The sequence below is a fragment of the Oncorhynchus masou genome, unplaced genomic scaffold (assembly GCF_036934945.1).
Source record: "Oncorhynchus masou masou isolate Uvic2021 unplaced genomic scaffold, UVic_Omas_1.1 unplaced_scaffold_1128, whole genome shotgun sequence".
NCBI lineage: Eukaryota > Metazoa > Chordata > Actinopteri > Salmoniformes > Salmonidae > Oncorhynchus > Oncorhynchus masou.
In genome coordinates this window covers 122600-149049 of record NW_027001020.1, presented here as the reverse complement: position 1 = coordinate 149049, position 26450 = coordinate 122600, and the positions used below count along the sequence as shown (strand labels likewise).

At 37.1% G+C, this 26450-nt stretch overlaps 7 non-coding genes across 7 annotated transcripts; all 7 read left to right on the top strand.

The window, feature by feature from the left end:
- Positions 1-15: 15 nt before the first annotated feature.
- trnar-ucg (transfer RNA arginine (anticodon UCG)) lies at positions 16-88 on the top strand. Its single transcript has one exon. It is a non-coding gene; the product is annotated as a tRNA-Arg (tRNA).
- A 2914-nt stretch (positions 89-3002) lies between these two features.
- Positions 3003-3075, top strand: trnar-ucg (transfer RNA arginine (anticodon UCG)). Its single transcript has one exon. It is a non-coding gene; the product is annotated as a tRNA-Arg (tRNA).
- A 6828-nt stretch (positions 3076-9903) lies between these two features.
- On the top strand, positions 9904-9976 carry trnar-ucg (transfer RNA arginine (anticodon UCG)). The gene has a single exon. It is a non-coding gene; the product is annotated as a tRNA-Arg (tRNA).
- A 3107-nt stretch (positions 9977-13083) lies between these two features.
- On the top strand, positions 13084-13156 carry trnar-ucg (transfer RNA arginine (anticodon UCG)). The gene has a single exon. It is a non-coding gene; the product is annotated as a tRNA-Arg (tRNA).
- A 1421-nt stretch (positions 13157-14577) lies between these two features.
- On the top strand, positions 14578-14650 carry trnaq-uug (transfer RNA glutamine (anticodon UUG)). Its single transcript has one exon. It is a non-coding gene; the product is annotated as a tRNA-Gln (tRNA).
- Positions 14651-16340: 1690 nt separating this feature from the next.
- On the top strand, positions 16341-16413 carry trnaq-uug (transfer RNA glutamine (anticodon UUG)). Its single transcript has one exon. It is a non-coding gene; the product is annotated as a tRNA-Gln (tRNA).
- Positions 16414-21202: 4789 nt separating this feature from the next.
- trnar-ucg (transfer RNA arginine (anticodon UCG)) lies at positions 21203-21275 on the top strand. Its single transcript has one exon. It is a non-coding gene; the product is annotated as a tRNA-Arg (tRNA).
- The last annotated feature ends 5175 nt before the right edge of the window (positions 21276-26450 follow it).

The following is a 26450-nucleotide window of genomic DNA, read 5'->3' as shown; positions in this document are numbered from 1 at the left end:
GGGATGTATAACATAGACTGCGTGGCCTAATGGATAAGGCGTCTGACTTCGAATCAGAAGATTGAGGGTTCGAGTCCCTTCGTGGTTGTTTAATTTCATAAGCTCAGCTGATTTGAACATCTTTGCAATTTCCCGAAATAAGGCATTGCTCTTGTTGCTTGGACATTGTTATTCAACTTTTATTATCAAATACTGCAAGGCCTGAGAATTATTGTGTCTGAATCTGCATCGCAAGATTGAAGGAAAGAGTATCTTTGTACTTGTTAAAAATCACTAGCTTTCCTCATTCGGGCAGGTTCATACAGCAAAGTCTGAATGATGTCAAATAGGGTCATTTAATTTCATTGGCTCAGCCAATTCGTACATGTTTGCAATTCCCCTAAATAAGGCATTGGTCTTGTTGCTTTGAAAAGCTTGGACATTGTTGTTCAACTTTAATAATCTAAGACTGCAAGGCCTGAGAATTATTGTGTCTGAATCTGCATCGCAAGATTGAAGGAAAGAGTATCTTTGTACTTGTTAAAAATCACTAGCTTTCCTCATTCGGACAGGTTCACAACTTTGATGTCTGTTGTTGCATAGCAAAGTCTGTATGATGTCAAATAGGGTCGTTTAATTTCATTAGCTCAGCTAATTCGTACATGTTTGCAATTTCCCTAAATAAGGCATTGGTCTTTGTTGCTTTGAAAAGCTTGGACATTGTTGTTCAACTTTAATAATCTAAGACTGCAAGGCCTGAGAATTATTGTGTCTGAATCTGCATCGCAAGATTGAAGGAAAGAGTATCTTTGTACTTGTTAAAAATCACTAGCTTTCCTCATTCGGACAGGTTCACAATTTTAATGTCTATTGTTGCATAGCAAAGTCTGTATGATGTCAAATAGGGATGTATAACATAGACTGTGGCCTAATGGATAAGGCGTCTGACTTCGAATCAGAAGATTGAGGGTTCGAGTCCCTTCGTGGTTGTTTAATTTCATAAGCTCAGCTGATTTGAACATCTTTGCAATTTCCCGAAATAAGGCATTGCTCTTGTTGCTTGGACATTGTTATTCAACTTTTATTATCAAATACTGCAAGGCCTGAGAATTATTGTGTCTGAATCTGCATCGCAAGATTGAAGGAAAGAGTATCTTTGTACTTGTTAAAAATCACTAGCTTTCCTCATTCGGGCAGGTTCATACAGCAAAGTCTGAATGATGTCAAATAGGGTCATTTAATTTCATTGGCTCAGCCAATTCGTACATGTTTGCAATTCCCCTAAATAAGGCATTGGTCTTGTTGCTTTGAAAAGCTTGGACATTGTTGTTCAACTTTAATAATCTAAGACTGCAAGGCCTGAGAATTATTGTGTCTGAATCTGCATCGCAAGATTGAAGGAAAGAGTATCTTTGTACTTGTTAAAAATCACTAGCTTTCCTCATTCGGACAGGTTCACAACTTTGATGTCTGTTGTTGCATAGCAAAGTCTGTATGATGTCAAATAGGGTCGTTTAATTTCATTAGCTCAGCTAATTCGTACATGTTTGCAATTTCCCTAAATAAGGCATTGGTCTTGTTGCTTTGAAAAGCTTGGACATTGTTGTTCAACTTTAATAATCTAAGACTGCAAGGCCTGAGAATTATTGTGTCTGAATCTGCATCGCAAGATTGAAGGAAAGAGTATCTTTGTACTTGTTAAAAATCACTAGCTTTCCTCATTCGGACAGGTTCACAATTTTGATGTCTATTGTTGCATAGCAAAGTCTGTATGATGTCAAATAGGGATGTATAACATAGACTGCGTTAATGGATAAGGCGTCTGACTTCGAATCAGAAGATTGAGGGTTCGAGTCCCTTCGTGGTTGTTTAATTTCATAAGCTCAGCTGATTTGAACATCTTTGCAATTTCCCGAAATAAGGCATTGCTCTTGTTGCTTGGACATTGTTATTCAACTTTATTATCAAAGACTGCAAGGCCTGAGAATTATTGTGTCTGAATCTGCATCGCAAGATTGAAGGAAAGAGTATCTTTGTACTTGTTAAAAATCACTAGCTTTCCTCATTCGGACAGGTTCATACAGCAAAGTCTGAATGATGTCAAATAGGGTCATTTAATTTCATTGGCTCAGCTAATTCGTACATGTTTGCAATTCCCTAATAAGGCATTGGTCTTGTTGCTTTGAAAAGCTTGGACATTGTTGTTCAACTTTAATAATCTAAGACTGCAAGGCCTGAGAATTATTGTGTCTGAATCTGCATCGCAAGATTGAAGGAAAGAGTATCTTTGTACTTGTTAAAAATCACTAGCTTTCCTCATTCGGACAGGTTCACAACTTTGATGTCTGTTGTTGCATAGCAAAGTCTGTATGATGTCAAATAGGGTCGTTTAATTTCATTAGCTCAGCTAATTCGTACATGTTTGCAATTTCCCTAAATAAGGCATTGGTCTTGTTGCTTTGAAAAGCTTGGACATTGTTGTTCAACTTTAATAATCTAAGACTGCAAGGCCTGAGAATTATTGTGTCTGAATCTGCATCGCAAGATTGAAGGAAAGAGTATCTTTGTACTTGTTAAAAATCACTAGCTTTCCTCATTCGGACAGGTTCACAATTTTAATGTCTCTTGTTGCATAGCAAAGTCTGTATGATGTCAAATAGGGTTGTATAACATAGACTGCGTAGCCTAATGGATAAGGCGTCTGACTTCGAATCAGAAGATTGAGGGTTCGAGTCCCTTCGTGGTTGTTTAATTTCATAAGCTCAGCTGATTTGAACATCTTTGCAATTTCCCGAAATAAGGCATTGCTCTTGTTGCTTGGACATTGTTATTCAACTTGTATTATCTAAGACTGCAAGGCCTGAGAATTATTGTGTCTGAATCTGCATCGCAAGATTGAAGGAAAGAGTATCTTTGTACTTGTTAAAAATCACTAGCTTTCCTCATTTGGACAGGTTCACAATTTTGATGTCTATTGTTGCATAGCAAAGTCTGTATGATGTCAAATAGGGTTGTATAACATAGACTACGTGGCCTAATGGATAAGGCGTCTGACTTCGAATCAGAAGATTGAGGGTTCGAGTCCCTTCGTGGTTGTTTAATTTCATAAGCTCAGCTGATTTGAACATCTTTGCAATTTCCCGAAATAAGGCATTGCTCTTGTTGCTTGGACATTGTTATTCAACTTTTATTATCAAATACTGCAAGGCCTGAGAATTATTGTGTCTGAATCTGCATCGCAAGATTGAAGGAAAGAGTATCTTTGTACTTGTTAAAAATCACTAGCTTTCCTCATTCGGGCAGGTTCATACAGCAAAGTCTGAATGATGTCAAATAGGGTCATTTAATTTCATTGGCTCAGCCAATTCGTACATGTTTGCAATTCCCCTAAATAAGGCATTGGTCTTGTTGCTTTGAAAAGCTTGGACATTGTTGTTCAACTTTAATAATCTAAGACTGCAAGGCCTGAGAATTATTGTGTCTGAATCTGCATCGCAAGATTGAAGGAAAGAGTATCTTTGTACTTGTTAAAAATCACTAGCTTTCCTCATTCGGACAGGTTCACAACTTTGATGTCTGTTGTTGCATAGCAAAGTCTGTATGATGTCAAATAGGGTCGTTTAATTTCATTAGCTCAGCTAATTCGTACATGTTTGCAATTTCCCTAAATAAGGCATTGGCTTGTTGCTTTGAAAAGCTTGGACATTGTTGTTCAACTTTAATAATCTAAGACTGCAAGGCCTGAGAATTATTGTGTCTGAATCTGCATCGCAAGATTGAAGGAAAGAGTATCTTTGTACTTGTTAAAAATCACTAGCTTTCCTCATTCGGACAGGTTCACAATTTTGATGTCTATTGTTGCATAGCAAAGTCTGTATGATGTCAAATAGGGATGTATAACATAGACTAAGCCTAATGGATAAGGCGTCTGACTTCAATCAGAAGATTGAGGGTTCATGTCCCTTCGTGGTTGTTTAATTTCATAAGCTCAGCTGATTTGAACATCTTTGCAATTTCCCGAAATAAGGCATTGCTCTTGTTGCTTGGACATTGTTATTCAACTTTTATTATCAAGACTGCAAGGCCTGAGAATTATTGTGTCTGAATCTGCATCGCAAGATTGAAGGAAAGAGTATCTTTGTACTTGTTAAAAATCACTAGCTTTCCTCATTCGGGCATGGTTCATACAGCAAAGTCTGAATGATGTCAAATAGGGTCATTTAATTTCATTGGCTCAGCTAATTCGTACATGTTTGCAATTTCCCTAAATAAGGCATTGGTCTTGTTGTTTGAAAAGCTTGGACATTGTTGTTCAACTTTAATAATCTAAGACTGCAAGGCCTGAGAATTATTGTGTCTGAATCTGCATCGCAAGATTGAAGGAAAGAGTATCTTTGTACTTGTTAAAAATCACTAGCTTTCCTCATTCGGACAGGTTCACAATTTTAATGTCTCTTGTTGCATAGCAAAGTCTGTATGATGTCAAATAGGGATGTATAACATAGACTGCGTAGCCTAATGGATAAGGCGTCTGACTTCGAATCAGAAGATTGAGGGTTCGAGTCCCTTCGTGGTTGTTTAATTTCATAAGCTCAGCTGATTTGAACATCTTTGCAATTTCCCAAAATAAGGCATTGCTCTTGTTGCTTGGACATTGTTATTCAACTTGTATTATCTTAGACTGCAAGGCCTGAGAATTATTGTGTCTGAATCTGCATCGCAAGATTGAAGGAAAGAGTATCTTTGTACTTGTTAAAAATCACTAGCTTTCCTCATTTGGACAGGTTCACAATTTTGATGTCTATTGTTGCATAGCAAAGTCTGTATGATGTCAAATAGGGTTGTATAACATAACTACGTGGCCTAATGGATAAGGCGTCTGACTTCAATCAGAAGATTGAGGGTTCGAGTCCCTTCGTGGTTTTTTAATTTCATAAGCTCAGCTGATTTGAACATCTTTGCAATTTCCCGAAATAAGGCATTGCTCTTGTTGCTTGGACATTGTTATTCAACTTTTATTATCAAATACTGCAAGGCCTGAGAATTATTGTGTCTGAATCTGCATCGCAAGATTGAAGGAAAGAGTATCTTTGTACTTGTTAAAAATCACTAGCTTTCCTCATTCGGGCAGGTTCATACAGCAAAGTCTGAATGATGTCAAATAGTGTCATTTAATTTCATTGGCTCAGCTAATTCGTACATGTTTGCAATTCCCCTAAATAAGGCATTGGTCTTGTTGCTTTGAAAAGCTTGGACATTGTTGTTCAACTTTAATAATCTAAGACTGCAAGGCCTGAGAATTATTGTGTCTGAATCTGCATCGCAAGATTGAAGGAAAGAGTATCTTTGTACTTGTTAAAAATCACTAGCTTTCCTCATTCGGACAGGTTCACAACTTTGATGTCTGTTGTTGCATAGCAAAGTCTGTATGATGTCAAATAGGGTCGTTTAATTTCATTAGCTCAGCTAATTCGTACATGTTTGCAATTTCCCTAAATAAGGCATTGGTCTTGTTGTTCTGAAAAGCTTGGACATTGTTGTTCAACTTTAATAATCTAAGACTGCAAGGCCTGAGAATTATTGTGTCTGAATCTGCATCGCAAGATTGAAGGAAAGAGTATCTTTGTACTTGTTAAAAATCACTAGCTTTCCTCATTCGGACAGTTTCACAATTTTAATGTCTCTTGTTGCATAGCAAAGTCTGTATGATGTCAAATAGGGATGTATAACATAGACTGCGTAGCCTAATGGATAAGGCGTCTGACTTCGAATCAGAAGATTGAGGGTTCAGTCCCTTCGTGGTTGTTTAATTTCATAAGCTCAGCTGATTTGAACATCTTTGCAATTTCCCGAAATAAGGCATTGCTCTTGTTGCTTGGACATTGTTATTCAACTTTATTATCTAAGACTGCAAGGCCTGAGAATTATTGTGTCTGAATCTGCATCGCAAGATTGAAGGAAAGAGTATCTTTGTACTTGTTAAAAATCACTAGCTTTCCTCATTTGGACAGGTTCACAATTTTGATGTCTATTGTTGCATAGCAAAGTCTGTATGATGTCAAATAGGGTTGTATAACATAGACTACGTGGCCTAATGGATAAGGCGTCTGACTTCGAATCAGAAGATTGAGGGTTCGAGTCCCTTCGTTTGTTTAATTTCATAAGCTCAGCTGATTTGAACATCTTTGCAATTTCCCAAAATAAGGCATTGCTCTTGTTGCTTGGACATTGTTATTCAACTTTTATTATCAAATACTGCAAGGCCTGAGAATTATTGTGTCTGAATCTGCATCGCAAGATTGAAGGAAAGAGTATCTTTGTACTTGTTAAAAATCACTAGCTTTCCTCATTCGGGCAGGTTCATACAGCAAAGTCTGAATGATGTCAAATAGGGTCATTTAATTTCATTGGCTCAGCCAATTCGTACATGTTTGCAATTTCCCTAAATAAGGCATTGGTCTTGTTGCTTTGAAAAGCTTGGACATTGTTGTTCAACTTTAATAATCTAAGACTGCAAGGCCTGAGAATTATTGTGTCTGAATCTGCATCGCAAGATTGAAGGAAAGAGTATCTTTGTACTTGTTAAAAATCACTAGCTTTCCTCATTCGGACAGGTTCACAACTTTGATGTCTGTTGTTGCATAGCAAAGTCTGTTATGATGTCAAATAGGGTCGTTTAATTTCATTAGCTCAGCTAATTCGTACATGTTTGCAATTTCCCTAAATAAGGCATTGGTCTTGTTGCTTTGAAAAGCTTGGACATTGTTGTTCAACTTTAATAATCTAAGACTGCAAGGCCTGAGAATTATTGTGTCTGAATCTGCATCGCAAGATTGAAGGAAAGAGTATCTTTGTACTTGTTAAAAATCACTAGCTTTCCTCATTCGGACAGGTTCACAATTTTGATGTCTATTGTTGCATAGCAAAGTCTGTATGATGTCAAATAGGGTTGTATAATAGACTTCCTAATGGATAAGGCTCAGCAGAAGATTGAATTCGAGTCCCTTCGTTTGTTTAATTTCAAAAGCTCAGCATTTGAACATCTTGTTTCCCGCTTAAGGCATTGCTCTTGTTGCTTGGACATTGTTATTCAACTTTTATTATCAAAGACTGCAAGGCCTGAGAATTATTGTGTCTGAATCTGCATCGCAAGATTGAAGGAAAGAGTATCTTTGTACTTGTTAAAAATCACTAGCTTTCCTCATTCGGACAGGTTCAGGTTCATACAGCAAAGTCTGAATGATGTCAAATAGGGTCATTTAATTTCATTGGCTCAGCTAATTCGTACATGTTTGCAATTTCCCTAAATAAGGCATTGGTCTTGTTGCTTTGAAAAGCTTGGACATTGTTGTTCAACTTTAATAATCTAAGACTGCAAGGCCTGAGAATTATTGTGTCTGAATCTGCATCGCAAGATTGAAGGAAAGAGTATCTTTGTACTTGTTAAAAATCACTAGCTTTCCTCATTCGGACAGGTTCACAACTTTGATGTCTGTTGTTGCATAGCAAAGTCTGTATGATGTCAAATAGGGTCGTTTAATTTCATTAGCTCAGCTAATTCGTACATGTTTGCAATTTCCCTAAATAAGGCATTGGTCTTGTTGCTTTGAAAAGCTTGGACATTGTTGTTCAACTTTAATAATCTAAGACTGCAAGGCCTGAGAATTATTGTGTCTGAATCTGCATCGCAAGATTGAAGGAAAGAGTATCTTTGTACTTGTTAAAAATCACTAGCTTTCCTCATTCGGACAGGTTCACAATTTTAATGTCTATTGTTGCATAGCAAAGTCTGTATGATGTCAAATAGGGATGTATAACATAGACTGATGTAATGGATAAGGCGTCTGACTTCGAATCAGAAGATTGAGGGTTCGAGTCCCTTCGTGGTTGTTTAATTTCATAAGCTCAGCTGATTTGAACATCTTTGCAATTTCCCAAATAAGGCATTGCTCTTGTTGCTTGGACATTGTTATTCAACTTTTATTATCAAAGACTGCAAGGCCTGAGAATTATTGTGTCTGAATCTGCATCGCAAGATTGAAGGAAAGAGTATCTTTGTACTTGTTAAAAATCACTAGCTTTCCTCATTCGGACAGGTTCATACAGCAAAGTCTGAATGATGTCAAATAGGGTCATTTAATTTCATTGGCTCAGCCAATTCGTACATGTTTGCAATTTCCCTAAATAAGGCATTGGTCTTGTTGCTTTGAAAAGCTTGGACATTGTTGTTCAACTTTAATAATCTAAGACTGCAAGGCCTGAGAATTATTGTGTCTGAATCTGCATCGCAAGATTGAAGGAAAGAGTATCTTTGTACTTGTTAAAAATCACTAGCTTTCCTCATTCGGACAGGTTCACAACTTTGATGTCTGTTGTTGCAAGCAAAGTCTGTATGATGTCAAATAGGGTCGTTTAATTTCATTAGCTCAGCTAATTCGTACATGTTTGCAATTTCCCTAAATAAGGCATTGGTCTTGTTGCTTTGAAAAGCTTGGACATTGTTGTTCAACTTTAATAATCTAAGACTGCAAGGCCTGAGAATTATTGTGTCTGAATCTGCATCGCAAGATTGAAGGAAAGAGTATCTTTGTACTTGTTAAAAATCACTAGCTTTCCTCATTCGGACAGGTTCACAATTTTAATGTCTATTGTTGCATAGCAAAGTCTGTATGATGTCAAATAGGGATGTATAATTTAGACTGCGTAGCCTAATGGATAAGGCGTCTGACTTCGAATCAGAAGATTGAGGGTTCGAGTCCCTTCGTGGTTGTTTAATTTCATAAGCTCAGCTGATTTGAACATCTTTGCAATTTCCCGAAATAAGGCATTGCTCTTGTTGCTTGGACATTGTTATTCAACTTTTATTATCTAAGACTGCAAGGCCTGAGAATTATTGTGTCTGAATCTGCATCGCAAGATTGAAGGAAAGAGTATCTTTGTACTTGTTAAAAATCACTAGCTTTCCTCATTCGGACAGGTTCATACAGCAAAGTCTGAATGATGTCAAATAGGGTCATTTAATTTCATTGGCTCAGCTAATTCGTACATGTTTGCAATTTCCCTAAATAAGGCATTGGTCTTGTTGCTTTGAAAAGCTTGGACATTGTTGTTCAACTTTATAATCTAAGACTGCAAGGCCTGAGAATTATTGTGTCTGAATCTGCATCGCAAGATTGAAGGAAAGAGTATCTTTGTACTTGTTAAAAATCACTAGCTTTCCTCATTCGGACAGGTTCACAACTTTGATGTCTGTTGTTGCTAAGCAAAGTCTGTATGATGTCAAATAGGGTCGTTTAATTTCATTAGCTCAGCTAATTCGTACATGTTTGCAATTTCCCTAAATAAGGCATTGGTCTTGTTGCTTTGAAAAGCTTGGACATTGTTGTTCAACTTTAATAATCTAAGACTGCAAGGCCTGAGAATTATTGTGTCTGAATCTGCATCGCAAGATTGAAGGAAAGAGTATCTTTGTACTTGTTAAAAATCACTAGCTTTCCTCATTCGGACAGGTTCACAATTTTAATGTCTCTTGTTGCATAGCAAAGTCTGTATGATGTCAAATAGGGATGTATAACATAGACTGCGTTCCTAATGGATAAGGCGTCTGACTTCGAATCAGAAGATTGAGGGTTTGAGTCCCTTCGTGGTTGTTTAATTTCATAAGCTCAGCTGATTTGAACATTTTGCAATTTCCCAAAATAAGGCATTGCTCTTGTTGCTTGGACATTGTTATTCAACTTTATTATCTAAGACTGCAAGGCCTGAGAATTATTGTGTCTGAATCTGCATCGCAAGATTGAAGGAAAGAGTATCTTTGTACTTGTTAAAAATCACTAGCTTTCCTCATTTGGACAGGTTCACAATTTTGATGTCTATTGTTGCATAGCAAAGTCTGTATGATGTCAAATAGGGTTGTATAACATAGACTACGTGGCCTAATGGATAAGGCGTCTGACTTCGAATCAGAAGATTGAGGGTTCGAGTCCCTTCGTGGTTGTTTAATTTCATAAGCTCAGCTGATTTGAACATCTTTGCAATTTCCCGAAATAAGGCATTGCTCTTGTTGCTTGGACATTGTTATTCAACTTTTATTATCAAATACTGCAAGGCCTGAGAATTATTGTGTCTGAATCTGCATCGCAAGATTGAAGGAAAGAGTATCTTTGTACTTGTTAAAAATCACTAGCTTTCCTCATTCGGGCAGGTTCATACAGCAAAGTCTGAATGATGTCAAATAGGGTCATTTAATTTCATTGGCTCAGCCAATTCGTACATGTTTGCAATTCCCTAAATAAGGCATTGGTCTTGTTGCTTTGAAAAGCTTGGACATTGTTGTTCAACTTCAATAATCTAAGACTGCAAGGCCTGAGAATTATTGTGTCTGAATCTGCATCGCAAGATTGAAGGAAAGAGTATCTTTGTACTTGTTAAAAATCACTAGCTTTCCTCATTCGGACAGGTTCACAACTTTGATGTCTGTTGTTGCATAGCAAAGTCTTTATGATGTCAAATAGGGTCGTTTAATTTCATTAGCTCAGCTAATTCGTACATGTTTGCAATTTCCCTAAATAAGGCATTGGCCTTGTTGCTTTGAAAAGCTTGGACATTGTTGTTCAACTTTAATAATCTAAGACTGCAAGGCCTGAGAATTATTGTGTCTGAATCTGCATCGCAAGATTGAAGGAAAGAGTATCTTTGTACTTGTTAAAAATCACTAGCTTTCCTCATTCGGACAGGTTCACAATTTTAATGTCTCTTGTTGCATAGCAAAGTCTGTATGATGTCAAATAGGGATGTATAACATAGACTGCGTAGCCTAATGGATAAGGCGTCTGACTTCGAATCAGAAGATTGAGGGTTCGAGTCCCTTCGTGGTTGTTTAATTTCATAAGCTCAGCTGATTTGAACATCTTTGCAATTTCCCGAAATAAGGCATTGCTCTTGTTGCTTGTACATTGTTATTCAACTTTTATTATCAAAGACTGCAAGGCCTGAGAATTATTGTGTCTGAATCTGCATCGCAAGATCGAAGGAAAGAGTATCTTTGTACTTGTTAAAAATCACTAGCTTTCCTCATTCGGACAGGTTCATACAGCAAAGTCTGAATGATGTCAAATAGGGTCATTTAATTTCATTGGCTCAGCCAATTCGTACATGTTTGCAATTCCCTAAATAAGGCATTGGTCTTGTTGCTTTGAAAAGCTTGGACATTGTTGTTCAACTTTAATAATCTAAGACTGCAAGGCCTGAGAATTATTGTGTCTGAATCTGCATCGCAAGATTGAAGGAAAGAGTATCTTTGTACTTGTTAAAAATCACTAGCTTTCCTCATTCGGACAGGTTCACAACTTTGATGTCTGTTGTTGCATAGCAAAGTCTGTATGATGTCAAATAGGGTCGTTTAATTTCATTAGCTCAGCTAATTCGTACATGTTTGCAATTTCCCTAAATAAGGCATTGGCCTTGTTGCTTTGAAAAGCTTGGACATTGTTGTTCAACTTTAATAATCTAAGACTGCAAGGCCTGAGAATTATTGTGTCTGAATCTGCATCGCAAGATTGAAGGAAAGAGTATCTTTGTACTTGTTAAAAATCACTAGCTTTCCTCATTCGGTACACAACTTTGATGTCTGTTGTTGCTAAGCAAAGTCTTTATGATGTCAAATAGGGTCGTTTAATTTCATTAGCTCAGCTAATTCGTACATGTTTGCAATTTCCCTAAATAAGGCATTGGCCTTGTTGCTTTGAAAAGCTTGGACATTGTTGTTCAACTTTAATAATCTAAGACTGCAAGGCCTGAGAATTATTGTGTCTGAATCTGCATCGCAAGATTGAAGGAAAGAGTATCTTTGTACTTGTTAAAAATCACTAGCTTTCCTCATTCGGACAGTTTCACAATTTTAATGTCTCTTGTTGCATAGCAAAGTCTGTATGATGTCAAATAGGGATGTATAACATAGACTGCGTAGCCTAATGGATAAGGCGTCTGACTTCGAATCAGAAGATTGAGGGTTCGAGTCCCTTCGTGGTTGTTTAATTTCATAAGCTCAGCTGATTTGAACATCTTTGCAATTTCCCAAATAAGGCATTGCTCTTGTTGCTTGGACATTGTTATTCAACTTTTATTATCAAATACTGCAAGGCCTGAGAATTATTGTGTCTGAATCTGCATCGCAAGATTGAAGGAAAGAGTATCTTTGTACTTGTTAAAAATCACTAGCTTTCCTCATTCGGGCAGGTTCATACAGCAAAGTCTGAATGATGTCAAATAGGGTCATTTAATTTCATTGGCTCAGCCAATTCGTACATGTTTGCAATTCCCTAAATAAGGCATTGGTCTTGTTGCTTTGAAAAGCTTGGACATTGTTGTTCAACTTTAATAATCTAAGACTGCAAGGCCTGAGAATTATTGTGTCTGAATCTGCATCGCAAGATTGAAGGAAAGAGTATCTTTGTACTTGTTAAAAATCACTAGCTTTCCTCATTCGGACAGGTTCACAACTTTGATGTCTGTTGTTGCATAGCAAAGTCTGTATGATGTCAAATAGGGTCGTTTAATTTCATTAGCTCAGCTAATTCGTACATGTTTGCAATTTCCCTAAATAAGGATTGGCCTTGTTGCTTTGAAAAGCTTGGACATTGTTGTTCAACTTTAATAATCTAAGACTGCAAGGCCTGAGAATTATTGTGTCTGAATCTGCATCGCAAGATTGAAGGAAAGAGTATCTTTGTACTTGTTAAAAATCACTAGCTTTCCTCATTCGGACAGGTTCACAACTTTGATGTCTGTTGTTGCTAGCAAAGTCTGTATGATGTCAAATAGGGTTCATTAGCTCAGCTAATTCGTACATGTTTGCAATTTCCCTAAATAAGGCATTGGCCTTGTTGCTTTGAAAAGCTTGGACATTGTTGTTCAACTTTAATAATCTAAGACTGCAAGGCCTGAGAATTATTGTGTCTGAATCTGCATCGCAAGATTGAAGGAAAGAGTATCTTTGTACTTGTTAAAAATCACTAGCTTTCCTCATTTGGACAGGTTCACAATTTTGATGTCTATTGTTGCATAGCAAAGTCTGTATGATGTCAAATAGGGTTGTATAACATAGACTACGTGGCCTAATGGATAAGGCGTCTGACTTCGAATCAGAAGATTGAGGGTTCGAGTCCCTTCGTGGTTGTTTAATTTCATAAGCTCAGCTGATTTGAACATCTTTGCAATTTCCCAAAATAAGGCATTGCTCTTGTTGCTTGGACATTGTTATTCAACTTTTATTATCAAGACTGCAAGGCCTGAGAATTATTGTGTCTGAATCTGCATCGCAAGATTGAAGGAAAGAGTATCTTTGTACTTGTTAAAAATCACTAGCTTTCCTCATTCGGGCAGGTTCATACAGCAAAGTCTGAATGATGTCAAATAGGGTCATTTAATTTCATTGGCTCAGCCAATTCGTACATGTTTGCAATTCCCCTAAATAAGGCATTGGTCTTGTTGCTTTGAAAAGCTTGGACATTGTTGTTCAACTTCAATAATCTAAGACTGCAAGGCCTGAGAATTATTGTGTCTGAATCTGCATCGCAAGATTGAAGGAAAGAGTATCTTTGTACTTGTTAAAAATCACTAGCTTTCCTCATTCGGACAGGTTCACAACTTTGATGTCTGTTGTTGCATAGCAAAGTCTGTATGATGTCAAATAGGGTCGTTTAATTTCATTAGCTCAGCTAATTCGTACATGTTTGCAATTTCCCTAAATAAGGCATTGGCCTTGTTGCTTTGAAAAGCTTGGACATTGTTGTTCAACTTTAATAATCTAAGACTGCAAGGCCTGAGAATTATTGTGTCTGAATCTGCATCGCAAGATTGAAGGAAAGAGTATCTTTGTACTTGTTAAAAATCACTAGCTTTCCTCATTCGGACAGGTTTTGATGTCTGTTGTTGCAGCAAAGTCTGATGATGTCAAATAGGGTCGTTTAATTTCATTAGCTCAGCTAATTCGTACATGTTTGCAATTTCCCTAAATAAGGCATTGGTCTTGTTGCTTTGAAAAGCTTGGACATTGTTGTTCAACTTTAATAATCTAAGACTGCAAGGCCTGAGAATTATTGTGTCTGAATCTGCATCGCAAGATTGAAGGAAAGAGTATCTTTGTACTTGTTAAAAATCACTAGCTTTCCTCATTCGGACAGGTTCACAATTTTATGTCTATTGTTGCATAGCAAAGTCTGTATGATGTCAAATAGGGTTGTATAACATAGACTGCGTCCTAATGGATAAGGCGTCTGACTTCGAATCAGAAGATTGAGGGTTCGAGTCCCTTCGTGGTTGTTTAATTTCATAAGCTCAGCTGATTTGAACATCTTTGCAATTTCCCGAAATAAGGCATTGCTCTTGTTGCTTGGACATTGTTATTCAACTTGTATTATCTTAGACTGCAAGGCCTGAGAATTATTGTGTCTGAATCTGCATCGCAAGATTGAAGGAAAGAGTATCTTTGTACTTGTTAAAAATGACTAGCTTTCCTCATTTGGAGTGGTTCACAATTTTGATGTCTATTGTTGCTTAGCAAAGTCTGTATGATGTCAAATAGGGTTGTATAACATAGACTACGTGGCCTAATGGATAAGGCGTCTGACTTTGAATCAGAAGATTGAGGGTTCGAGTCCCTTCGTGGTTGTTTAATTTCATAAGCTCAGCTGATTTGAACATCTTTGCAATTTCCCGAAATAAGGCATTGCTCTTGTTGCTTGGACATTGTTATTCAACTTTTATTATCAAATACTGCAAGGCCTGAGAATTATTGTGTCTGAATCTGCATCGCAAGATTGAAGGAAAGAGTATCTTTGTACTTGTTAAAAATCACTAGCTTTCCTCATTCGGGCAGGTTCATACAGCAAAGTCTGAATGATGTCAAATAGGGTCATTTAATTTCATTGGCTCAGCCAATTCGTACATGTTTGCAATTCCCCTAAATAAGGCATTGGTCTTGTTGCTTTGAAAAGCTTGGACATTGTTGTTCAACTTCAATAATCTAAGACTGCAAGGCCTGAGAATTATTGTGTCTGAATCTGCATCGCAAGATTGAAGGAAAGAGTATCTTTGTACTTGTTAAAAATCACTAGCTTTCCTCATTCGGACAGGTACACAACTTTGATGTCTGTTGTTGCTAAGCAAAGTCTTTATGATGTCAAATAGGGTCGTTTAATTTCATTAGCTCAGCTAATTCGTACATGTTTGCAATTTCCCTAAATAAGGCATTGGCCTTGTTGCTTTGAAAAGCTTGGACATTGTTGTTCAACTTTAATAATCTAAGACTGCAAGGCCTGAGAATTATTGTGTCTGAATCTGCATCGCAAGATTGAAGGAAAGAGTATCTTTGTACTTGTTAAAAATCACTAGCTTTCCTCATTCGGACAGGTTCACAATTTTAATGTCTATTGTTGCATAGCAAAGTCTGTATGATGTCAAATAGGGTTGTATAACATAGACTGCGTGGCCTAATGGATAAGGCGTCTGACTTTAATCAGAAGATTGAGGGTTCGAGTCCCTTCGTGGTTGTTTAATTTCATAAGCTCAGCTGATTTGAACATCTTTGCAATTTCCCAAAATAAGGCATTGCTCTTGTTGCTTGGACATTGTTATTCAACTTTTATTATCAAATACTGCAAGGCCTGAGAATTATTGTGTCTGAATCTGCATCGCAAGATTGAAGGAAAGAGTATCTTTGTACTTGTTAAAAATCACTAGCTTTCCTCATTCGGGCAGGTTCATACAGCAAAGTCTGAATGATGTCAAATAGTGTCATTTAATTTCATTGGCTCAGCTAATTCGTACATGTTTGCAATTCCCCTAAATAAGGCATTGGTCTTGTTGCTTTGAAAAGCTTGGACATTGTTGTTCAACTTTAATAATCTAAGACTGCAAGGCCTGAGAATTATTGTGTCTGAATCTGCATCGCAAGATTGAAGGAAAGAGTATCTTTGTACTTGTTAAAAATCACTAGCTTTCCTCATTCGGACAGGTTCACAACTTTGATGTCTGTTGTTGCATAGCAAAGTCTGTATGATGTCAAATAGGGTCGTTTAATTTCATTAGCTCAGCTAATTCGTACATGTTTGCAATTTCCCTAAATAAGGCATTGGCCTTGTTGCTTTGAAAAGCTTGGACATTGTTGTTCAACTTTAATAATCTAAGACTGCAAGGCCTGAGAATTATTGTGTCTGAATCTGCATCGCAAGATTGAAGGAAAGAGTATCTTTGTACTTGTTAAAAATCACTAGCTTTCCTCATTCGTACAGGTTCACAATTTTAATGTCTATTGTTGCATAGCAAAGTCTGTATGATGTCAAATAGGGATGTATAACATAGACTGCGTGGCCTAATGGATAAGGCGTCTGACTTTGAATCAGAAGATTGAGGGTTCGAGTCCCTTCGTGGTTGTTTAATTTCATAAGCTCAGCTGATTTGAACATCTTTGCAATTTCCCAAAATAAGGCATTGCTCTTGTTGCTTGGACATTGTTATTCAACTTTTATTATCAAATACTGCAAGGCCTGAGAATTATTGTGTCTGAATCTGCATCGCAAGATTGAAGGAAAGAGTATCTTTGTACTTGTTAAAAATCACTAGCTTTCCTCATTCGGGCAGGTTCATACAGCAAAGTCTGAATGATGTCAAATAGGGTCATTTAATTTCATTGGCTCAGCTAATTCGTACATGTTTGCAATTTCCCTAAATAAGGCATTGGTCTTGTTGCTTTGAAAAGCTTGGACATTGTTGTTCAACTTTAATAATCTAAGACTGCAAGGCCTGAGAATTATTGTGTCTGAATCTGCATCGCAAGATTGAAGGAAAGAGTATCTTTGTACTTGTTAAAAATCACTAGCTTTCCTCATTCGGACAGGTTCACAACTTTGATGTCTGTTGTTGCATAGCAAAGTCTGTATGATGTCAAATAGGGTCGTTTAATTTCATTAGCTCAGCTAATTCGTACATGTTTGCAATTTCCCTAAATAAGGCATTGGCCTTGTTGCTTTGAAAAGCTTGGACATTGTTGTTCAACTTTAATAATCTAAGACTGCAAGGCCTGAGAATTATTGTGTCTGAATCTGCATCGCAAGATTGAAGGAAAGAGTATCTTTGTACTTGTTAAAAATCACGAGCTTTCCTCATTCGTACAGGTTCACAATTTTAATGTCTATTGTTGCATAGCAAAGTCTGTATGATGTCAAATAGGGATGTATAACATAGACTGCGTAGCCTAATGGATAAGGCGTCTGACTTCGAATCAGAAGATTGAGGGTTCGAGTCCCTTCGTGGTTGTTTAATTTCATAAGCTCAGCTGATTTGAACATCTTTGCAATTTCCCAAAATAAGGCATTGCTCTTGTTGCTTGGACATTGTTATTCAACTTTTATTATCAAATACTGCAAGGCCTGAGAATTATTGTGTCTGAATCTGCATCGCAAGATTGAAGGAAAGAGTATCTTTGTACTTGTTAAAAATCACTAGCTTTCCTCATTCGGGCAGGTTCATACAGCAAAGTCTGAATGATGTCAAATAGGGTCATTTAATTTCATTGGCTCAGCTAATTCGTACATGTTTGCAATTTCCCTAAATAAGGCATTGGTCTTGTTGCTTTGAAAAGCTTGGACATTGTTGTTCAACTTTAATAATCTAAGACTGCAAGGCCTGAGAATTATTGTGTCTGAATCTGCATCGCAAGATTGAAGGAAAGAGTATCTTTGTACTTGTTAAAAATCACTAGCTTTCCTCATTCGGACAGGTTCACAACTTTGATGTCTGTTGTTGCATAGCAAAGTCTGTATGATGTCAAATAGGGTCGTTTAATTTCATTAGCTCAGCTAATTCGTACATGTTTGCAATTTCCCTAAATAAGGCATTGGCCTTGTTGCTTTGAAAAGCTTGGACATTGTTGTTCAACTTTAATAATCTAAGACTGCAAGGCCTGAGAATTATTGTGTCTGAATCTGCATCGCAAGATTGAAGGAAAGAGTATCTTTGTACTTGTTAAAAATCACTAGCTTTCCTCATTCGGACAGGTTCACAATTTTGATGTCTGTTGTTGCATAGCAAAGTCTGTATGATGTCAAATAGGGTCGTTTAATTTCATTAGCTCAGCTAATTCGTACATGTTTGCAATTTCCCTAAATAAGGCATTGGTCTTGTTGCTTCTGAAAAGCTTGGACATTGTTGTTCAACTTTAATAATCTAAGACTGCAAGGCCTGAGAATTATTGTGTCTGAATCTGCATCGCAAGATTGAAGGAAAGAGTATCTTTGTACTTGTTAAAAATCACTAGCTTTCCTCATTCGGACAGGTTCATACAACAAAGTCTGAATGATGTCAAATAGGGTCACATTGGCTCAGCTAATTGCATGTTTCCCCTAAATAAGGCATTGGTCTTGTTGTTTGAAAAGCTTGGACATTGTTGTTCAACTTTAATAATCTAAGACTGCAAGGCCTGAGAATTATTGTGTCTGAATCTGCATCGCAAGATTGAAGGAAAGAGTATCTTTGTACTTGTTAAAAATCACTTGCTTTCCTCATTCGGACAGGTTCACAACTTTGATGTCTGTTGTTTTATAGCAAATTCTGTATGATATCAAATAGGGTCGTTAATTTCATTAGCTCAGTTAATTCGTACATGTTTGCAATTTCCCTAAATAAGGCATTGGTCTTGTTGCTTTGAAAAGCTTAGACATTGTTGTTCAACTTTAATAATCTAAGACTGCAGGCCTGAGAATTATTGTGTCTGAATCTGCATCGCAAGATTGAAGGAAAGAGTATCTTTGTACTTGTTAAAAATCACGAGCTTTCCTCATTCGTACAGGTTCACAATTTTAATGTCTATTGTTGCATAGCAAAGTCTGTATGATGTCAAATAGGGATGTATAACATAGACTGCGTAGCCTAATGGATAAGGCGTCTGACTTCGAATCAGAAGATTGAGGGTTCGAGTCCCTTCGTGGTTGTTTAATTTCATAAGCTCAGCTGATTTGAACATCTTTGCGATTTCCCAAAATAAGGCATTGCTCTTGTTGTTGGACATTGTTATTCAACTTTATTATCAAATACTGCAAGGCCTGAGAATTATTGTGTCTGAATCTGCATCGCAAGATTGAAGGAAAGAGTATCTTTGTACTTGTTAAAAATCACTAGCTTTCCTCATTCGGGCAGGTTCATACAGCAAAGTCTGAATGATGTCAAATAGGGTCATTTAATTTCATTGGCTCAGCTAATTCGTACATGTTTGCAATTTCCCTAAATAAGGCATTGGTCTTGTTGCTTTGAAAAGCTTGGACATTGTTGTTCAACTTTAATAATCTAAGACTGCAAGGCCTGAGAATTATTGTGTCTGAATCTGCATCGCAAGATTGAAGGAAAGAGTATCTTTGTACTTGTTAAAAATCACTAGCTTTCCTCATTCGGACAGGTTCACAACTTTGATGTCTGTTGTTGCAAGCAAAGTCTGTATGATGTCAAATAGGGTCGTTTAATTTCATTAGCTCAGCTAATTCGTACATGTTTGCAATTTCCCTAAATAAGGCATTGGCCTTGTTGCTTTGAAAAGCTTGGACATTGTTGTTCAACTTTAATAATCTAAGACTGCAAGGCCTGAGAATTATTGTGTCTGAATCTGCATCGCAAGATTGAAGGAAAGAGTATCTTTGTACTTGTTAAAAATCACGAGCTTTCCTCATTCGTACAGGTTCACAATTTTAATGTCTATTGTTGCATAGCAAAGTCTGTATGATGTCAAATAGGGATGTATAACATAGACTGCGTAGCCTAATGGATAAGGCGTCTGACTTCGAATCAGAAGATTGAGGGTTCGAGTCCCTTCGTGGTTGTTTAATTTCATAAGCTCAGCTGATTTGAACATCTTTGCAATTTCCCGAAATAAGGCATTGCTCTTGTTGCTTGGACATTGTTATTCAACTTTTATTATCGAAGACGGCAAGGCCTGAGAATTATTGTGTCTGAATCTGCATCGCAAGATTGAAGGAAAGAGTATCTTTGTACTTGTTAAAAATCACTAGCTTTCCTCATTCGGGCAGGTTCATACAGCAAAGTCTGAATGATGTCAAATAGGGTCATTTAATTTCATTGGCTCAGCTAATTCGTACATGTTTGCAATTTCCCTAAATAAGGCATTGGTCTTGTTGCTTTGAAAAGCTTGGACATTGTTGTTCAACTTTAATAATCTAAGACTGCAAGGCCTGAGAATTATTGTGTCTGAATCTGCATCGCAAGATTGAAGGAAAGAGTATCTTTGTACTTGTTAAAAATCACTAGCTTTCCTCATTCGGACAGGTTCACAACTTTGATGTCTGTTGTTGCATAGCAAAGTCTGTATGATGTCAAATAGGGTCGTTTAATTTCATTAGCTCAGCTAATTCGTACATGTTTGCAATTTCCCTAAATAAGGCATTGGCTTGTTGCTTTGAAAAGCTTGGACATTGTTGTTCAACTTTAATAATCTAAGACTGCAAGGCCTGAGAATTATTGTGTCTGAATCTGCATCGCAAGATTGAAGGAAAGAGTATCTTTGTACTTGTTAAAAATCACTAGCTTTCCTCATTCGGACAGGTTCACAATTTAATGTCTGTTGTTGCATAGCAAAGTCTGTATGATGTCAAATAGGGTCAATTTCATTAGCTCAGCTAATTCGTACATGTTTGCAATTTCCCTAAATAAGGCATTGGTCTTGTTGTTTGAAAAGCTTGGACATTGTTGTTCAACTTTAATAATCTAAGACTGCAAGGCCTGAGAATTATTGTGTCTGAATCTGCATCGCAAGATTGAAGGAAAGAGTATCTTTGTACTTGTTAAAAATCACTAGCTTTCCTCATTCGGACAGGTTCACAACTTTGATGTCTGTTGTTGCAAGCAAAGTCTGTATGATGTCAAATAGGGTCGTTTAATTTCATTAGCTCAGCTAATTCGTACATGTTTGCAATTTCCCTAAATAAGGCATTGGCCTTGTTGCTTTGAAAAGCTTGGACATTGTTGTTCAACTTTAATAATCTAAGACTGCAAGGCCTGAGAATTATTGTGTCTGAATCTGCATCGCAAGATTGAAGGAAAGAGTATCTTTGTACTTGTTAAAAATCACTAGCTTTCCTCATTTGGACAGGTTCACAATTTTGATGTCTATTGTTGCATAGCAAAGTCTGTATGATGTCAAATAGGGATGTATAACATAGACTACGTGGCCTAATGGATAAGGCGTCTGACTTCGAATCAGAAGATTGAGGGTTCGAGTCCCTTCGTGGTTGTTTAATTTCATAAGCTCAGCTGATTTGAACATCTTTGCAATTTCCCGAAATAAGGCATTGCTCTTGTTGCTTGGACATTGTTATTCAACTTTTATTATCAAATACTGCAAGGCCTGAGAATTATTGTGTCTGAATCTGCATCGCAAGATTGAAGGAAAGAGTATCTTTGTACTTGTTAAAAATCACTAGCTTTCCTCATTCGGGCAGGTTCATACAGCAAAGTCTGAATGATGTCAAATAGGGTCATTTAATTTCATTGGCTCAGCCAATTCGTACATGTTTGCAATTCCCCTAAATAAGGCATTGGTCTTGTTGCTTTGAAAAGCTTGGACATTGTTGTTCAACTTCAATAATCTAAGACTGCAAGGCCTGAGAATTATTGTGTCTGAATCTGCATCGCAAGATTGAAGGAAAGAGTATCTTTGTACTTGTTAAAAATCACTAGCTTTCCTCATTCGGACAGGTTCACAACTTTGATGTCTGTTGTTGCATAGCAAAGTCTGTATGATGTCAAATAGGGTCGTTTAATTTCATTAGCTCAGCTAATTCGTACATGTTTGCAATTTCCCTAAATAAGGCATTGGCCTTGTTGCTTTGAAAAGCTTGGACATTGTTGTTCAACTTTAATAATCTAAGACTGCAAGGCCTGAGAATTATTGTGTCTGAATCTGCATCGCAAGATTGAAGGAAAGAGTATCTTTGTACTTGTTAAAAATCACTAGCTTTCCTCATTCGGACAGGTTCACAACTTGATGTCTGTTGTTGCTAGCAAAGTCTTTATGATGTCAAATAGGGTCGTTTAATTTCATTAGCTCAGCTAATTCGTACATGTTTGCAATTTCCCTAAATAAGGCATTGGCCTTGTTGCTTTGAAAAGCTTGGACATTGTTGTTCAACTTTAATAATCTAAGACTGCAAGGCCTGAGAATTATTGTGTCTGAATCTGCATCGCAAGATTGAAGGAAAGAGTATCTTTTGTACTTGTTAAAAATCACTAGCTTTCCTCATTTGGACAGTTTCACAATTTTAATGTCTATTGTTGCATAGCAAAGTCTGTATGATGTCAAATAGGGAAGTATAACATAGACTGCGTAGCCTAATGGATAAGGCGTCTGACTTCGAATCAGAAGATTGAGGGTTCGAGTCCCTTCGTGGTTGTTTAATTTCATAAGCTCAGCTGATTTGAACATCTTTGCGATTTCCCAAATAAGGCATTGCTCTTGTTGCTTGGACATTGTTATTCAACTTTATTATCAAATACTGCAAGGCCTGAGAATTATTGTGTCTGAATCTGCATCGCAAGATTGAAGGAAAGAGTATCTTTGTACTTGTTAAAAATCACTAGCTTTCCTCATTCGGGCAGGTTCATACAGCAAAGTCTGAATGATGTCAAATAGGGTCATTTAATTTCATTGGCTCAGCTAATTCGTACATGTTTGCAATTTCCCTAAATAAGGCATTGGTCTTGTTGCTTTGAAAAGCTTGGACATTGTTGTTCAACTTTAATAATCTAAGACTGCAAGGCCTGAGAATTATTGTGTCTGAATCTGCATCGCAAGATTGAAGGAAAGAGTATCTTTGTACTTGTTAAAAATCACTAGCTTTCCTCATTCGGACAGGTTCACAACTTTGATGTCTGTTGTTGCTAAGCAAAGTCTGAATGATGTCAAATAGGGTCGTTTAATTTCATTAGCTCAGCTAATTCGTACATGTTTGCAATTTCCCTAAATAAGGCATTGGCCTTGTTGCTTTGAAAAGCTTGGACATTGTTGTTCAACTTTAATAATCTAAGACTGCAAGGCCTGAGAATTATTGTGTCTGAATCTGCATCGCAAGATTGAAGGAAAGAGTATCTTTGTACTTGTTAAAAATCACTAGCTTTCCTCATTCGGACAGGTTCACAATTTTAATGTCTATTGTTGCATAGCAAAGTCTGTATGATGTCAAATAGGGATGTATAACATAGACTGCGTAGCCTAATGGATAAGGCGTCTGACTTCGAATCAGAAGATTGAGGGTTCGAGTCCCTTCGTGGTTGTTTAATTTCATAAGCTCAGCTGATTTGAACATCTTTGCAATTTCCCAAATAAGGCATTGCTCTTGTTGCTTGGACATTGTTATTCAACTTTTATTATCAAATACTGCAAGGCCTGAGAATTATTGTGTCTGAATCTGCATCGCAAGATTGAAGGAAAGAGTATCTTTGTACTTGTTAAAAATCACTAGCTTTCCTCATTCGGACATCATACAGCAAAGTCTGAATGATGTCAAATAGGGTCATTTAATTTCATTGGCTCAGCTAATTCGTACATGTTTGCAATTCCCCTAAATAAGGCATTGGTCTTGTTGCTTTGAAAAGCTTGGACATTGTTGTTCAACTTTAATAATCTAAGACTGCAAGGCCTGAGAATTATTGTGTCTGAATCTGCATCGCAAGATTGAAGGAAAGAGTATCTTTGTACTTGTTAAAAATCACTAGCTTTCCTCATTCGGACAGGTTCACAACTTTGATGTCTGTTGTTGCATAGCAAAGTCTTTATGATGTCAAATAGGGTCGTTTAATTTCATTAGCTCAGCTAATTCGTACATGTTTGCAATTTCCCTAAATAAGGCATTGGCCTTGTTGCTTTGAAAAGCTTGGACATTGTTGTTCAACTTTAATAATCTAAGACTGCAAGGCCTGAGAATTATTGTGTCTGAATCTGCATCGCAAGATTGAAGGAAAGAGTATCTTTGTACTTGTTAAAAATCACTAGCTTTCCTCATTCGGACAGGTTCACAACTTTGATGTCTGTTGTTGCATAGCAAAGTCTGTATGATGTCAAATAGGGTCGTTTAATTTCATTAGCTCAGCTAATTCGTACATGTTTGCAATTTCCCTAAATAAGGCATTGGTCTTGTTGCTTTGAAAAGCTTGGACATTGTTGTTCAACTTCAATAATCTAAGACTGCAAGGCCTGAGAATTATTGTGTCTGAATCTGCATCGCAAGATTGAAGGAAAGAGTATCTTTGTACTTGTTAAAAATCACTAGCTTTCCTCATTTGGACAGGTTCACAATTTTGATGTCTATTGTTGCATAGCAAAGTCTGTATGATGTCAAATAGGGTTGTATAACATAGACTACGTGGCCTAATGGATAAGGCGTCTGACTTCGAATCAGAAGATTGAGGGTTCAGTCCCTTCGTGGTTGTTTAATTTCATAAGCTCAGCTGATTTGAACATCTTTGCAATTTCCCAAAATAAGGCATTGCTCTTGTTGCTTGGACATTGTTATTCAACTTTATTATCAAATACTGCAAGGCCTGAGAATTATTGTGTCTGAATCTGCATCGCAAGATTGAAGGAAAGAGTATCTTTGTACTTGTTAAAAATCACTAGCTTTCCTCATTCGGGCAGGTTCATACAGCAAAGTCTGAATGATGTCAAATAGGGTCATTTAATTTCATTGGCTCAGCCAATTCGTACATGTTTGCAATTCCCCTAAATAAGGCATTGGTCTTGTTGCTTTGAAAAGCTTGGACATTGTTGTTCAACTTCAATAATCTAAGACTGCAAGGCCTGAGAATTATTGTGTCTGAATCTGCATCGCAAGATTGAAGGAAAGAGTATCTTTGTACTTGTTAAAAATCACTAGCTTTCCTCATTCGGACAGGTTCACAATTTTAATGTCTGTTGTTGCATAGCAAAGTCTGTATGATGTCAAATAGGGTCGTTTAATTTCATTAGCTCAGCTAATTCGTACATGTTTGCAATTTCCCTAAATAAGGCATTGGCCTTGTTGCTTTGAAAAGCTTGGACATTGTTGTTCAACTTTAATAATCTAAGACTGCAAGGCCTGAGAATTATTGTGTCTGAATCTGCATCGCAAGATTGAAGGAAAGAGTATCTTTGTACTTGTTAAAAATCACTAGCTTTCCTCATTCGGACAGGTTTTGATGTCTGTTGTTGCAAGCAAAGTCTTTATGATGTCAAATAGGGTCGTTTAATTTCATTAGCTCAGCTAATTCGTACATGTTTGCAATTTCCCTAAATAAGGCATTGGCCTTGTTGCTTTGAAAAGCTTGGACATTGTTGTTCAACTTTAATAATCTAAGACTGCAAGGCCTGAGAATTATTGTGTCTGAATCTGCATCGCAAGATTGAAGGAAAGAGTATCTTTGTACTTGTTAAAAATCACTAGCTTTCCTCATTCGGACAGGTTCACAATTTTAATGTCTATTGTTGCATAGCAAAGTCTGTATGATGTCAAATAGGGATGTATAACATAGACTGCGTAGCCTAATGGATAAGGCGTCTGACTTCAATCAGAAGATTGAGGGTTCGAGTCCCTTCGTGGTTGTTTAATTTCATAAGCTCAGCTGATTTGAACATCTTTGCAATTTCCCAAAATAAGGCATTGCTCTTGTTGCTTGGACATTGTTATTCAACTTTTATTATCAAATACTGCAAGGCCTGAGAATTATTGTGTCTGAATCTGCATCGCAAGATTGAAGGAAAGAGTATCTTTGTACTTGTTAAAAATCACTAGCTTTCCTCATTCGGGCAGGTTCATACAGCAAAGTCTGAATGATGTCAAATAGGGTCATTTAATTTCATTGGCTCAGCCAATTCGTACATGTTTGCAATTCCCCTAAATAAGGCATTGGTCTTGTTGCTTTGAAAAGCTTGGACATTGTTGTTCAACTTCAATAATCTAAGACTGCAAGGCCTGAGAATTATTGTGTCTGAATCTGCATCGCAAGATTGAAGGAAAGAGTATCTTTGTACTTGTTAAAAATCACTAGCTTTCCTCATTCGGACAGGTTCACAACTTTGATGTCTGTTGTTGCATAGCAAAGTCTGTATGATGTCAAATAGGGTCGTTTAATTTCATTAGCTCAGCTAATTCGTACATGTTTGCAATTTCCCTAAATAAGGCATTGGCCTTGTTGCTTTGAAAAGCTTGGACATTGTTATTCAACTTTAATATCTAAGACTGCAAGGCCTGAGAATTATTGTGTCTGAATCTGCATCGCAAGATTGAAGGAAAGAGTATCTTTGTACTTGTTAAAATCACTAGCTTTCCTCATTCGGACAGGTTCACAATTTTGATGTCTATTGTTGCATAGCAAAGTCTGTATGATGTCAAATAGGGTATGTATAATATAGACTGCGTGGCCTAATGGATAAGGCG